The 14027-nt window shown below is 39.3% G+C and overlaps 1 protein-coding gene across 5 annotated transcripts in view; it reads right to left on the bottom strand.

The window, feature by feature from the left end:
- znf609b (zinc finger protein 609b) overlaps positions 1-8028 on the bottom strand; it is an 83137-nt gene extending 75109 nt beyond the window's left edge. For 3 of the 5 annotated variants that reach the window (XM_020605682.1, XM_020605686.1, XM_020605685.1), the window contains exon 1: positions 6617-8027. The gene's annotated coding sequence lies outside the window, so the exon portion shown is untranslated. Of the gene's footprint in view, positions 1-6616 lie in introns of all 5 variants that reach the window. The other 2 variants (XM_020605683.1, XM_020605684.1) reach the window with 2 other exon arrangements.
- Between the last annotated feature and the right edge of the window lie 5999 nt (positions 8029-14027).

Raw genomic sequence — 14027 nt, 5'->3', positions numbered from 1 at the left:
TATATACACACACACACAGTTTTTTATATTGGTATATTACTCAACCATTTTTGTCACATGTAACTTGCAGTGAAAAGATCACCAGTGTCAAGAACAAGCGAGGCGAGAGTGATAAACGAGGTCATGTTGCTTACGAGTCATTCATCCAATGAGGACAGTAGTGAAAGCAACAGTGTTAAACAAAATAATGCAATTTGAAAGAGCTTTGTTATTACAACAACAAAAACATTTCATCAAAACCTGTTGAATAGAGAGTTTCAGCGATTTTCTTTCCAGGAACACTTCTAACCAAAGGCAAATGAGACGGCATTTCTGCAGCACTCAAGACTGGGCTGCACCACTAAAGCTGACAATATCTTTATTGCTTATGTGGGAGAGAGTTGAGTGTAACCTGGGCTCCCGTCCCAGGAAAAGATGGATCACTGGTCTCTGGCAAAGTGGTGACTGTGCAACAAGCATTCAAAGAGCGCTCTTCTCTGCTGCAATTGGCAGTTCACTAGTAAGAAATCCAACCAGTGCTATAAAAAGTAAAGCACAGTTGCATATTCTTTGGCCCATGATCCAGCTTCACAGCTCAAATGACAATTGTCACATCTAGTCAGCATTTTATCAAAGGGGTAGCCCCAGGAAATACAGGAGGTAATGTTCGTAAATAACTCAACAGTTTTGACATATAACATTTATTTTGGTGGCCAACCGAGCTACTCTAGATCCCACTAGAAACGTCCCAGGCTGGTCCACAGCATGGATGGATCAATATTGACAGCAGAAAAGCAAATCCATGTCACATCCTTTGTTTATTCTTATCCATCGTAATTCAAGGAAGCTACAAGCTGTCAGAAAAACACCTCAATATGCTTTAATGTTTGACTTGCAAATAAAACAGCAACAAGGATTGTCAACGATATTTACAGACAGCTTGTATGCATGTGAGCAAAGTGACCTATTTGGAGTAACAATAAAAACTGTTGTTCCCATTAGCACTATTTCTGAAACATTACATTAAAGTCTCAGGTGCACCATGCCATAGATAGGTAAAGGTGCCGCGTTGGGGCTTCTGAAAAATGTGTTTCACCAGGTGTCATATTGCCAGGTGCAACCTGGCCGTTCTGACCAGATTTGAAAGTAGAAAACACCAGACTACTGTCCTGTTTTCAAATGCTGCAATCGAAGGATTGCTGGAACAAAGCAGGAGCCAGGGAATAACATTTCACATGCAAGTTATCTTAGAATATTTTATTTTTACAAACGTGATGAATTTGATGTACAGTGGTCCCTCGCTATAACGCGGTTCACCTTTCGCGGCCTCCTGGTTTCACGGATTTTTTGTGTGTGCAATTTTGCATGCTTTTTGCATGCCGTGTCTCCTGTACAGTACAGAAATTAAATTCGTTAGTTCTAAAATCCATCATTATTATTTATAGGAAAACGTTTATACAGTATTTTTATTTATTTAAACAAGAGAGAAAAGTGTGAAAATGTTCATGCCTGTCTGAGAAAAGGGTATAAAGTGTGTAGTGAGGGGTTTTACAGCCTTAAAACATCTATAATAATTGTAAAAAATAAAGCTGACTACTTCGCGGATTTCGCCTATTGTGGGTTATTTTTAGAACGTAACTCCCGCGATTAACGAGGGCCCGCTGTATTACAATAACTAACTAACCAGTCCTCCTTTTAAGCTAACACAATGTGACCAAGTTAAGCTAATGATCAGGTGAAGAAAACATGTTTTGTAGGCCTATTTTTAAAAAGGTAACACACCGGTAAGATGCTGGACATTATATTTATCAACTGTTATATCACTGTATCAGTTTCCCCAAGGGGTCCGGCCCCCAAGTTTGGGAACCACTGCCATAACCTATATCCGTATTAAAATGTTAGCTACAAAAGCAGAACTGTGTAATGTTAATGTTTGTGTGTATCGGCTCCAGAAACTGAAAAGACAGACGTGGACAGTAGCACCGAGTATAAGGGATGTTGAGCCCAGTGACCTCTCATTTGTCTGCAGCTGTCATTAGAAGGCTGTGACTGGACTGGACAGACAATGTGTTAAAAGGAAGGAATGATCCGGTTACGTTTTACATTTCCAGACCAAGTGCGCACAGTCACTGCCACTGTTGCATTAACTAGGATTTTACACATTATCTGATAAATCAAGTGAAAACGGGACAGGACTTGGTGTCTTTCAGCTTAATGGCCCTCCTCCATCACACTCTGCTGCCTACGGTGCTTCTGGTATTATACCAGCATCTCAACACTGTGCTGTCAAAGTCTGGTCTATACACTAACCTCGACATAGCTTTAAACAATTATTTTAAGAGTGAAATTATCAAAATAGTTGCTGATTAATCTCTGTTTTGCAATCACTGCAGCTCTACTCTGTATTGACAGATGTTTAATATCAGGATAAGGGACAAAAAGCTAGAATGAAATCCTGAGACTCTACCCAAAATTATTCTTAAAAATGTGTTTATGCACAAATTATTCTGCCTGTTAAATGCAACTGATAGCACATACTACTATGTGCAATTTCACTGATTTTTATTTACATTTAGTGAATACTATCTGGAAGTCAGGTCATACATGTAATGGTGTTTTTCTGCAGACACTCAACAGCTGGATGATGGAGCTTGTGTTTAAACAGTGTTTAAACAAGCCCAGCCCCCATCACTTAGGGAGACCCACTTCAAATAAATCTCACTGTAGGATGTTTCAAACTACAAAGATTCACCGCTCCACCTCATCTCAAACTGTCGAATGACACTACATTATGAAGTTTAACACAGACTCGCCGCTGGACCAAGAGAAATAAGGAATGTGTAGCATGTGTATGTTGTTTCTTTGCCAAAGTAAAACCAAGAACATAACTGCATATGAGGGAACACATAAACCCAGTGCAAACTGCTTAATTCCCTGAAAGCCTTCATATCTCCAGCTACATCAAAGAATGTAGACCAAGTCCTTTCTTAGATTGCTATCAGTTGGTGTGTTACCATGAAATGACGGGAGCCTTACAAAGCCACCATAATCCCCCTGTCCTGGACTAATCTGATGCCCTGGACCTCTAAACAAACACTGTTAAATTATTTCCTTCCACACTGTTTCTTTGATATCCACCCTGATGTGGAACAAATTTTAATATGGTGTAAGTCTGGACAAAATTATCACAAAATATAACAAAACCTACTGGTGTTTACACATCCTTGAACAGAGCACAAGTCACAAGTCATCACATACATTAGTCACTGCTACTGTTAGCTGTTTCAGTGCTGATCAAAAACATCACATTGTGTTTATCACATAATTCAAACTGTTGATTAAGGACATGGGAACTGCCTCTCACCTTACGTCCTCTTTCAAGTACTGGGCAAATTTACACATCTTTGACAACTATAATATGTGATGTTATTGTGTGGGGCATAGAGTTTTAAATTTCACTTCCACTTGATTTACTTCCAATTGAAGGCTCTGCCAGATTTTATAAAGTGCATATGAAATGCCAGAACAAGGGTTCTACGCCTTTACAATGATTAGATCAAATTACTACTAAACAAAGCCAATCACTTGGAGAAGAACCGCCTTTGAAAAGGCAGCCAACTGGAAAGGAAGCACCTTTCTGTCACAGAAAAGGCTGCACTTTCTTACAAAAGACAGAAGAACAAACGTGTGCCCTGAATATGTACTTCATTTATTACCACTACCACCAGTGCACAGACATCACACAGTTTCAATTTCTGGGCAAATCCTTGTCAACATGATCTCCTCTGGGCTTGATACTGTTATTGCTATCTTTAGTATTGATTTTGGTATGCTAAGTACAGAGAACAGGTAATAAGCTTCAAGGTAAAACAACCTTAAAATGTATAAAAATCAATACAAAAAGTCAATAATGAATCAATCCTGACCAAACACTCTGAAGTGAAAGCTTTTAATCATTTATGTGTAATGGCCATAATGTGGATCTTCTCACTGCTCCCCGGACTGAAACTGCCTTTTCTGGCTAGATGAGTAAAATGGTGAAGTGCTCCAAAATAAAGAAACTGACATGGACGATACTTTATTGGTGTTGAACAGCCCAACTGTTAAGTTTGTTTGGCTGTGTGTGCACTTGTTTTGTCTACTGTGGTGACTTCATTACCAATTACAGAGTGCAGCTACAATGGCTGCATACCAAGCCTTCATATTGAGCAACCTGGTTGCTGACAAAACCACAGGTTTGCTGCTAACGACTAGAGTACTAGAGTTCAAATATACTGCACATTACCAAATGCTGGATAAATGCATGGTGCTGATCAGCCATAGTTATTGCACGAATGGAACAAAGTGGATTAACAGTACAGTTGGTTGTGCTACTACCATTCTATCTAAATAGGATTCCAAACTCTTTTATCAGTGTCCCCAGCTCAGACTTTTTTTTGCAGCACCCAGACATCAGAGATGCCAAAATACAAGGTGATCAAACTGAAATTTTAAAATAACAGTAGCACTAGCCAGGAATGCTTCAGGCGCTTTAGGAACAACATCTCACTGCCAGTTTTCTTTCTCTCATTTAACTAAATAGCTAACAGTGACAATAACTAACTAAACACTTCTTCATCCAACCAAATGTAATAAACCACCAATTCTAACTGAATAGTTTGCACCGATGAACAAGTCTTTTGGCAGATCCCACCTCTGTTTATGAACAAAATTAGGCAATCCTTGGGTGGGTAGTAGCAGAGTAGGTTTTTAGGGCTCATACTGATGATTTGGAGGTTTTAAAAAAAATATTGTAACAAGATACTGTAATTGCATTTTTTTTCCATTTAGACATATAGTAGATTAAACTTAGATTTGCTTTGTTTAAAGAACTGCATCCAAGACTAAGCAAAACTTCTACAGTGTAAATATAGACTGGTCAAGGTTCTGTGATGTAGAAATGATTTAAAGTGACAGTTTCTGAATTACAGACCTAGTTTGGCATTTCTGTACAGCAATTACTTTGTAGTTATCAGGTGGAATATAAATCAAAACAGATATATCTGCAATAAGGTAAAACTAACAAGTGTTTTGGCCAGGCGTGTACTAGCTGTAGCACACCAAGTAAAACTGAACTTTGTGTTTTTATGGACACTTGACATTCTGTCAAATATGTCCTTGTGAGGTATATATTGATCCATGTGGTCACAAAAGATGGAGGACCTTAAGAGTTGCATTGTAAGCACTAAGCAGTTGCACTAATAAAAACAGAAGCACACAACACAAATGATATGAAAGGCCAGTCATATCTGATAACTACTGGCAGTGGTGTGCTTCATTGTGGAAAACCTACTAACAGCTTTATCTTGCAAGCATGGTTGCACAATAGCAATTAAAACCAAACCTCATACTTCCCCCCATACACAAACCCAAACCCATAATTTTGCCTAAACTCAACTTTAGATGAATACGTCTCCATTTAAAGGCAACCTAAATGGCTTGGATAGTTATTTTTATGTTTTTATTTTAATGTTTTAAAGGAACTTCTTTATGTTTTGATGCCATATATAGTGACAAATTCTGAAATTCTGCAAGCTGGACCCATGTTAACAAATGTAAACTTGTAACCTGACATCTTGACTAATTGTCAACCATGTTAACATACAGTAGAGTATTGGACTCCAGGATACTTGGCTAGTATTTAAAATGCGGTACTGTCCGTCCTTATGGCGCAGGACAGAGTTAGCTCATTGTGGACTTGTGAAAAATTAATTTGTGCTTTAATGACTCACCTAACTGAGATGGGGCAGCCCCAACAACATGAGCCAACAAAAACAATCACTAATCTGGATAAAAAATGTTTTTCCATGTCAAAAGTCCCAACTAGAGGTTTATTAGACCACACACACAACATTTCATAAGCTATTGTCCCCTTGGGTTCAGTTGGAGAAGACTAGCTTGTTATAAAAGTGTAACACGTTGGGGTCACACTGTTCTTACAGTGACATCAGTAGTGGAAGTGAAACATAAGATTCATATTCATAGTCAGCCTCACACATTTTCTCACAATCTACTGAAACCCTGAAAGTTTTTGAGATTCTCAACAGCCTCCTTCACGGACACCCACGGGTCCACGGTACCTACCTTGAGAAACACTGTAGGCACTACACTGGTGGAATCTGCAGAGTTAACTCTCCCACTAATGGGTTCTACAACATTTTCTTTCAGCTTTACTGTAAAACTGTTAGTCTAGACGGGCAACAATGAACAGTAGGTTGTATCCTCGAGGTGAATGCTGACTGTTAGTATCCATGTACCAAAGTTAATCTCTAATTTATCAGCTCAACGTTAGACTGGATGAGAGCAGGTTAAGTTACAATTTCACATGTTTACACGTAAGTTGAACTCCAAGAAGCTAACAGAGTTAACTCATCTCGGTGTAGTGAGCTAATGTGACTAGTAGGCTATCTGGCAGAGTGAAACAATGAGCTCAGAGTGCAATCAGCCTTGGCTAGCTTGCTTGCTGCTGCACGCTGTGTTGGTGTAAAGCTAACTCATAGCCAGACTCGCCTTTCACGTAAGGCTAACGTTAAATGGCTAACGAGTCGATGCACTTATCCACAATAAGAGCAAAGGAGAAAATGTACTACTAACTTACCGACTTAGCTAGCCAATCCTATTCCAAACCCTGGTCTGCCCATGGTGATGCGCACTCCATAAAAAGAGCAAATCAGAGTAACAGGCTTGAATTACAATAAAACCTCTAAAAAAATCTGAAGCACCAGAAACCAGTGGCAGCGCACTCCCCAAGACATCCAACACAAGAGATTAGGGGAGGCCAGCGATTCACTGGACTTCTGCCATCATACTTCGAGATACCGTCCACATCGAAAACAACCGAGCCCGGAGGGCATTTTATCGGTGCGGTCTCAAGCCCAACACAAGTCCAGTCCTCTTCCGCGACCTTCTGGCAATTAATCCCACAGTTAATAGCTTTCCATCTATGTTAATTCCTCCGTCTTCAACGTTTCTGGATGAGCGCTGTAGTGGGAACTGATACAATGTAGCCAACCAGCAGCAGCGGGAGCGGTTAGGAAATCCAGGACAGGCGGCTCCACTCGGATTGAACTGTCACAGTCCACGGAGCCCGGACTAAAGATGTGGAACTGGAGTAGCCACACTGAATGGACTGTGATTTAGTTGTTTGTTTTCTTTGAAGAATGTCCACCACCTAGCCACAATGGCATATGTGTTGTTGACTTACAGACAAATAGCTGGTGGTTAGGAGCAGGGCCGTAGCAAAGATTTTGGAAATAGTGAGGTCATGAGCCCCCTTACAACCCTTAAGCAAAATTTGACTAGACCCAAAAATATTTGTTTTGTTAGTTTATTATACATTTAAAACACAAACATAAGTGCATGATTTATTAAAAACAACAGCAACAACATCATAAACAGACTCAGTACTATGGCCCCCACTGGTCTAAACGATAGCTTTAGGTCTATTTTATAACAATGTTGGAATCTTAATATATGCAGTCATTGTATTCTCTCTGTTCTCTATGTACTTTGTTAGAGTTCTTGTCCCCCTACTTGCCTCTTGTGGCTATTTTGGAGTACACACCCCTTTTGGGAGTGTTCTGGTACACACCTGTGTTGAATAAGGCCATTGCCTTGACTGTTTTATTTATAAGCCCTTGTTGTCAACACTCGTATGCTGTGATGGAGACACTTCATGCTTCCAGGTAAATTGGACATTACCTTTGCAGCTACTTAAGTGGCATCTAATTTCACTCAACAGAATCTATTGCCAAACAAGGCGGGGATTTCTCAGAAAACAACAAGCCAGATTCCAACAGTAAGAACCTTCTAGATATGTCAGGATTCCCAGTACCATGAATAACCTTTCATGTTTAGCAGCTTCAAACACCATGAAGGCTTTAAGTCGCTGTCTCTCTCAGCACTAGTTTCCCAGGCAACAAGAATATGATAATGTTGCCTTTGACATGACAGAAGGAATCATTTCGCTAACAAACAGAGACAACAGGCACAGGGAGGGCTGGGGGAGAGGCAAGGGAGGGGGCTTGAATTAATGGACTCATTTTCACACAGAGGGAAAAGCAGCAGTAGCAGCTACTCACCCTCCTCCATCCATCCTTCATCTATTGCCTCCAATGCATTCCTGTTGGCAGGCACATTCATACATTCCCAAGGGAACAGGCAACCTCCACTGGAAAGCTAAATAACAGTCAGTGGCCAGTGGGGACTGGAGGAGGCAGATTTCTCACGATGACTGCCATTCAAGGCTTAGTTCCAAATCAAGGGTTCTTGCTGCTGAGCATCATACCAACTAAAACCTGAAATGAACAAGCTGTGTAGACACCATGTGTTTTCCATCAGTGAAAAAGGGCTGAACAGCCAGTCATGTGGAACCACAAAGGGCTGGTTTGATTTCTGTGATCGTCTTTCCATTACTCTATAAAAAACACTGTAAAACCTTGAAACTCATCTAAAAGAGACTTGTTATTTAGCACTTGTTTAAATCAAAGAGCTGTGTCAACTTACAGCATTGGAGTACATTCATAAATGGCAGTAACATAGACAGAGGAGAATAAAGTGATACTAATACAAGGATAAACAACATAATGGCACACAGTACTGCAGTATTACAGATATATCTCAGTGATTCAGTGAAACTGCATTTACTGTGCTTTTACTGTGACACAATTTATTTTCATTTTCCAGATCAATATGACACAAAGCCTAAGGAATAATTGCAGCAGTAGGAGTAGGGTTTTTGCCACTACATTACATCTAGTGGTCACTGTTATTTACCTGTGCTTTCCAACTGCCATGCTAGCAGTATATATTTAAAGATGGCAGTGTTGGTCGTTCAGTCTGTCAGGTTGCGGATCATTTCACCATGTTGGCCCTAAATAAGATGTCCCAATATTTGATGGATTGCCGTGAAGTACAGCCGTAGATAGTTATGAGAACATGAATCCTAGAGACTTTGGTGATCCACTGACATATCCTTTGGTATCACCATGGGGCTGGGATTATTGGTTTTGAGTATAATATTTCAACAACTATTAAATGGATTGCCATGAAACAGATATCCATGAGTTCCAGGGAATGAACCTTAATGACTCTGGTGATCCCCTGACATTTGCTGTAGTACCACCATTAGGTCGCTCTTGTCAATTTGATTTGTTATTTTGAGTGAAATGTATCAACCACTACTGGATAGATTGCAATAAAATTTGGTGTAGATATTCATTCCCCCTCAAGAATTTTAATAAATTTGGTGACCCCTTACCTTTTCATCTAGAGCCATTATCAGGTCCAAAAATCTAATTTGACCAATACTTTGGTTTATGATAACCTGTAAAGCTAATATTCCCATCAGCCTAAGTTGTACTGTAATTTCATTTTAGTGCTACTTAGCAAATGTTAGCAGACTCTTTGTTTTGCTGTTTGGTAAATGTCTTGAATGATTAATTGATTATTAAAACTATCTGTAAACTATGTTCTAGAAATGTCCCCAAATGCATTGCTTCACATTTTACAAGTGCAAAAATTGCCATTCATCTGCTCTGTAGCTATCAGCGATAATATCAAATGATGATGATTAGTAACTGTCCAAAATGTCAATTTAGTGCTCACTATGGAGTTAACCATTGAATGACTGTATTTCAAAAGAAATAGTGAGTGAATGAACCACATATCCCTAGTCTTGTTCCAGGAGATTTAGACAGACACGGAGAAGAGTTATGTTTGTGTCTTTACCCTGTAGCTTGATTGTCTGCTTATAGACATGCAAACACCAGAAAAGCCCCACTACCATTAGTGGTTAATGGATGGGAGTCATGATGCAGACAACAACATACATTAAGCTCAGGAAAAATCTTCTTGGTCATGAGATTGACCAAGAGCCAAGAATAAATCAACAAATAACAGTTATATCAAAGTAATATTGGATATACAATAATATTGGAGACATTATGATGAGGTGATTATTTTAAAAACAAACTAAGACAGATCTGATTCCCAGACTACACTTAGGCCACATATGACTTGAAAATTGCATGAAAAGGCAAACTTAAAAAAGCAGAAAAAACTGAGGATTCATAGGTAGTTAAAAATAAAATGTATTCATTTTGTCCTTTTATCATGAGCCATTAACCTCCTCTGACAAAAATGAGAACACACACACACACACACACACACACACACACACACACACACACACAGAGAGAGAGCTTTATGTTAAATATTATCTAAAATTGTATGAAACATCTTATTTGGGGCAAACTTGGGTTTTGGACTATTACTCAGAAATCACAATCTCAAGGTACTTGCCAAACGTACATTTGACTGTGCAAATCTAAAAACATATTTATTGCCAGCATAGTGAGTGCAAGTTTTTTCCTGTCTCTACAAATTTTATGTCGTTCTACAGTATTTCTCAAATTACATTTTAACCATTACAAGAATAAGTGTGTATTGTGAAAGCCTGTGGCAAACACAGTTTTGCATTTATTGTCTTTCATAAAGTAATATGCTGATATTTAATCCAGAATGATCATGTTATGTATCTGTTACAGTGCTAAGAAAACAGAAACCTGGAAAGGACTATTTTACATATAGAGGAGACTAAAGCTTAAAAATCACTCCTCAAAAATTCACCCCTCCTGACTAAAGAGGCCTTGAAGATAAACTATCAGCTGAACTGTTTTCAGTTTGGCATTGTGGGAACTCAAAAGCTCAGAGAAACAGTGAAGACGCCCTGGTGGGGCAGCTTTCTCTGGACAGGCATTCAAAACACAGGAGAATCTTTCATTTGGAGTTTCTAATTTTTAACCAGTGTCTCTATGGAAAAATTGACGTGGCCATAATTTTAAATATCCCCTGCTAAATTTGTGTTGTAACAGATACATCTCAAAAGGTCAAAAGGTCAGGGACTAAATTGATCACTTATCGGTAGATCTTTAGAAATGGCAGCGAGTGAAAGCTCATTTGAGATGGGAAATTCATTTTTAATTTAATTTATGCATCTGCTCTCCTTCTGAGGCCTCATAATCATTTTCTTGACAAGCCAGAAGCCTTTTGTGAAGTCAGCGTATTATTCTGCAGATTTACTGACACAAAACAATAATTCTGTAACACATTATAATACATCTTGGAATTGAAATGTAGTTTTTTTTGTATGAATCTGATACCAAGAAAATACTTATCGGTTCCTATGGGTGCAGTGGAAGAAATGGGCACCATCGGGAACAAGAGTAACAATTAAGCATTCCAGATGCCATAGCGTTGGTTCAACTTCTTGTTTTGTGCTCATATTTTGAAGTTATTTCCTGTTTTTTGTTCATTCATTAGAGGAAAGAAGAAATAAATTACATTCAAAGTGTGTTTGTACATTCAGGTGCACAGTATGAGGAAATCCCAAGTAGCCAACCAATTTACAGTATTATCGTTTAAAAAATTTCACAGACATGCGGCCTGAACTGCAGAGTAATGAAAATAATGTAATGTAAGAGGCTTTGGGAAAATCTCCCAGAACTCACATGAAGTCTTGACTATTATCCCTTTGTACTCCTCAACTACAGAAATTATGCAGACTGTAATATAAGGTGTTTACATGCCCACTTGTTTTTCTCCATTGAAGTACCATAGGAAGTAGGAAGTATTTTATTGGTACCTGATATATATAACAATATTACACTGTAAATTGAGGACGGTATTGTAAACTTATGTACTGTTGCCCATAATTCAAGGGAAAAGAGGTCATAGCTCTCTTTGGAACAGGGAACACACACAGACATCCACACCTCTGTGTGCTTTACTCACTTGCCAGATGGGGTTTACCCGTAAAATCCTGGTTTGCTTAGAAACTCTAAAGTCTAGTTTCTACTTCTAGGTATCCTATCAGGTAATTGTAGGCATGACCAGGAAATTTTATGCAACAAACCTCCCATGACTGTCAACAAACTGTATACACTATAAAACTAATAATTTGATATTTTAAGACATACACATACTTGTTTTATTACCAACAGTTGGATAATAAGATCGATACAACAGTCATTGCTGTACACTAAATATGCAGCCTCAGCAAACAGCCAATTAGCTTAGCTGGAAACTGTTAGCCTGGCTCTGCCAAAAAAATAACAAAATCTGCCTACCATTAAATATGAAATTCTAACCTACAGCCAGGGTTTACCTGTTTCTAGGCAGATTTACTTTTGGAGATTCATTGTTTCGAGCTAAGCTAAGCTAACTAGCTGCTGACATCCAGCTACATATTTATCTTACAGACATGAGACTGGTGCCGTGGCCTTCCCATCTAAATGATATTTCAATGCATTCAATTTGACTATCAAACTGACAGCACTGAGCCAATATTGATAATATCCTTTTCTAAATATTTCCTTTGTACATCCCCTTGGCTTGACAAGCAGTGTTCTGTTACACATTATGAGATGGATGAGCCACAAGCCGTTCCCATGTTGTATTGTTCCTCCACCTGCCACCACCTCTTCTAAAGTGCTCCAAAGCCTAATTCCTCTTTCAGGCCTGTGGGGATGGGGGGATGGGACCCTGCTGCCCTCAGTCCAATCAGTCTCTCAGCAAGCACACAAAGGTCCTGCTGCTTCTACAACTGGAAACTTGGCTTGATGGTGAGGAGGGCATGCTGTTGAACTGGAGTCAATTGCATTTCATTTCAATCAGGATATTCAGCTGGGTATCTTTTTCAACCCAAATTATGAATTAACACTACACGTTTGATGCCTTATTGAATATAAAAACTTAGCTAACTGGATAAAAGTTAAATGGTGACAGGCATTTTTGTTTGAGCTCTTACTACTGAAACAGGTGGCGCTCACGATTGGATGGCATCCTGCTTGTTATATTGCTTCATCTACTCCAATTAGTTTCCCTATCCACCAGCATCATTAACAGCAGGGTGGGTGGTTTGTGTGATGTGGCAAAAGAAGCCACAGGCTGATCAAGCATAGACACACCGCTGATAAGTTGGCCTGATTTAAAGCAAAAAATATGTCATTTCTGAAATTACACTTAACTTGCTATCCGGTAGAGAGTCTACATGGAAAGACTGATATCACCCTCATATCCATAAAAATTGAACATTAGCTTATAAAGGCTAGGCACAGGGGAAAACAACCTACCAGCACCTCTAAAGTTGTTTAACATCTTATTTCTTGTGTAGCTCATACAAAAACTGAATGACATTTGAGGTTTTATAGGGGCTGGGCACCACACTATTTCTAGGCTCTGTGGTCTACAACAGAGCATCAAAGGAAGCGGCCCCTGAACTGAGACACAGATTCTGTGTAGACTGAATTCTGTGCAGCAGCATTTGTATAATTCTTTTTTAACAAAACAAAGCAGCCAACTCAAAAACATTGGTTATGTGTTTCTTGATCAGCTTAATTTAGACTTGGCATTAAAATGCATCTCAGTGATCTGAACACCAGCAGACATCCGAGACGCATCACCTTTCACACCTGTCAATATACTCGTGTCTCCAAGGTCCACTTGTGCTCAGATTTTGCTACTGCTGCGACACTTCCACTTAAATATCGAAAGGCCATGAGCACATTTATTTCATCAGTCTGTTACCAGACAAGCGTGAGTAGTCTCCCTAACCAAAGAAGAAGACAACAACCAGCATCAGATTTGTACACAAATGTGTTATGAAAGCTCTGATGAAGAAAAAGATGGCAGAAACGTAACATGGAGGAATAAATTAGGGAGCCCTCCATCATGCTCCAAAATGAAAAAGAATTGTGAGCCAGGGAGCAGATGAGGACTGCTGACAGAGAGATGGCCCTTCATACAGAGATTAATATGGAACAAACAGGAATTGCCTAGAGAGTTTTTAAACTATAGCCAGCGCTAGCACCGCAGGGGGCTCCGGTAAAACAACACAACTCTGTGTGGTGAAAAGGTTGGTTCAGCTTTCACTGCACTGGATGATGACATCTTCTGGCAAAGGAGCTACATTGACCAATCATGTAGAGGGGACAATCAGTGATGTGGAC

This window comes from Monopterus albus, unplaced genomic scaffold (assembly GCF_001952655.1).
Source record: "Monopterus albus unplaced genomic scaffold, M_albus_1.0 scaffold72.1, whole genome shotgun sequence".
Lineage (NCBI taxonomy): Eukaryota > Metazoa > Chordata > Actinopteri > Synbranchiformes > Synbranchidae > Monopterus > Monopterus albus.
Note: the sequence above shows the minus strand (reverse complement) of the source record. Positions and strands in the feature narration are given on the sequence as shown.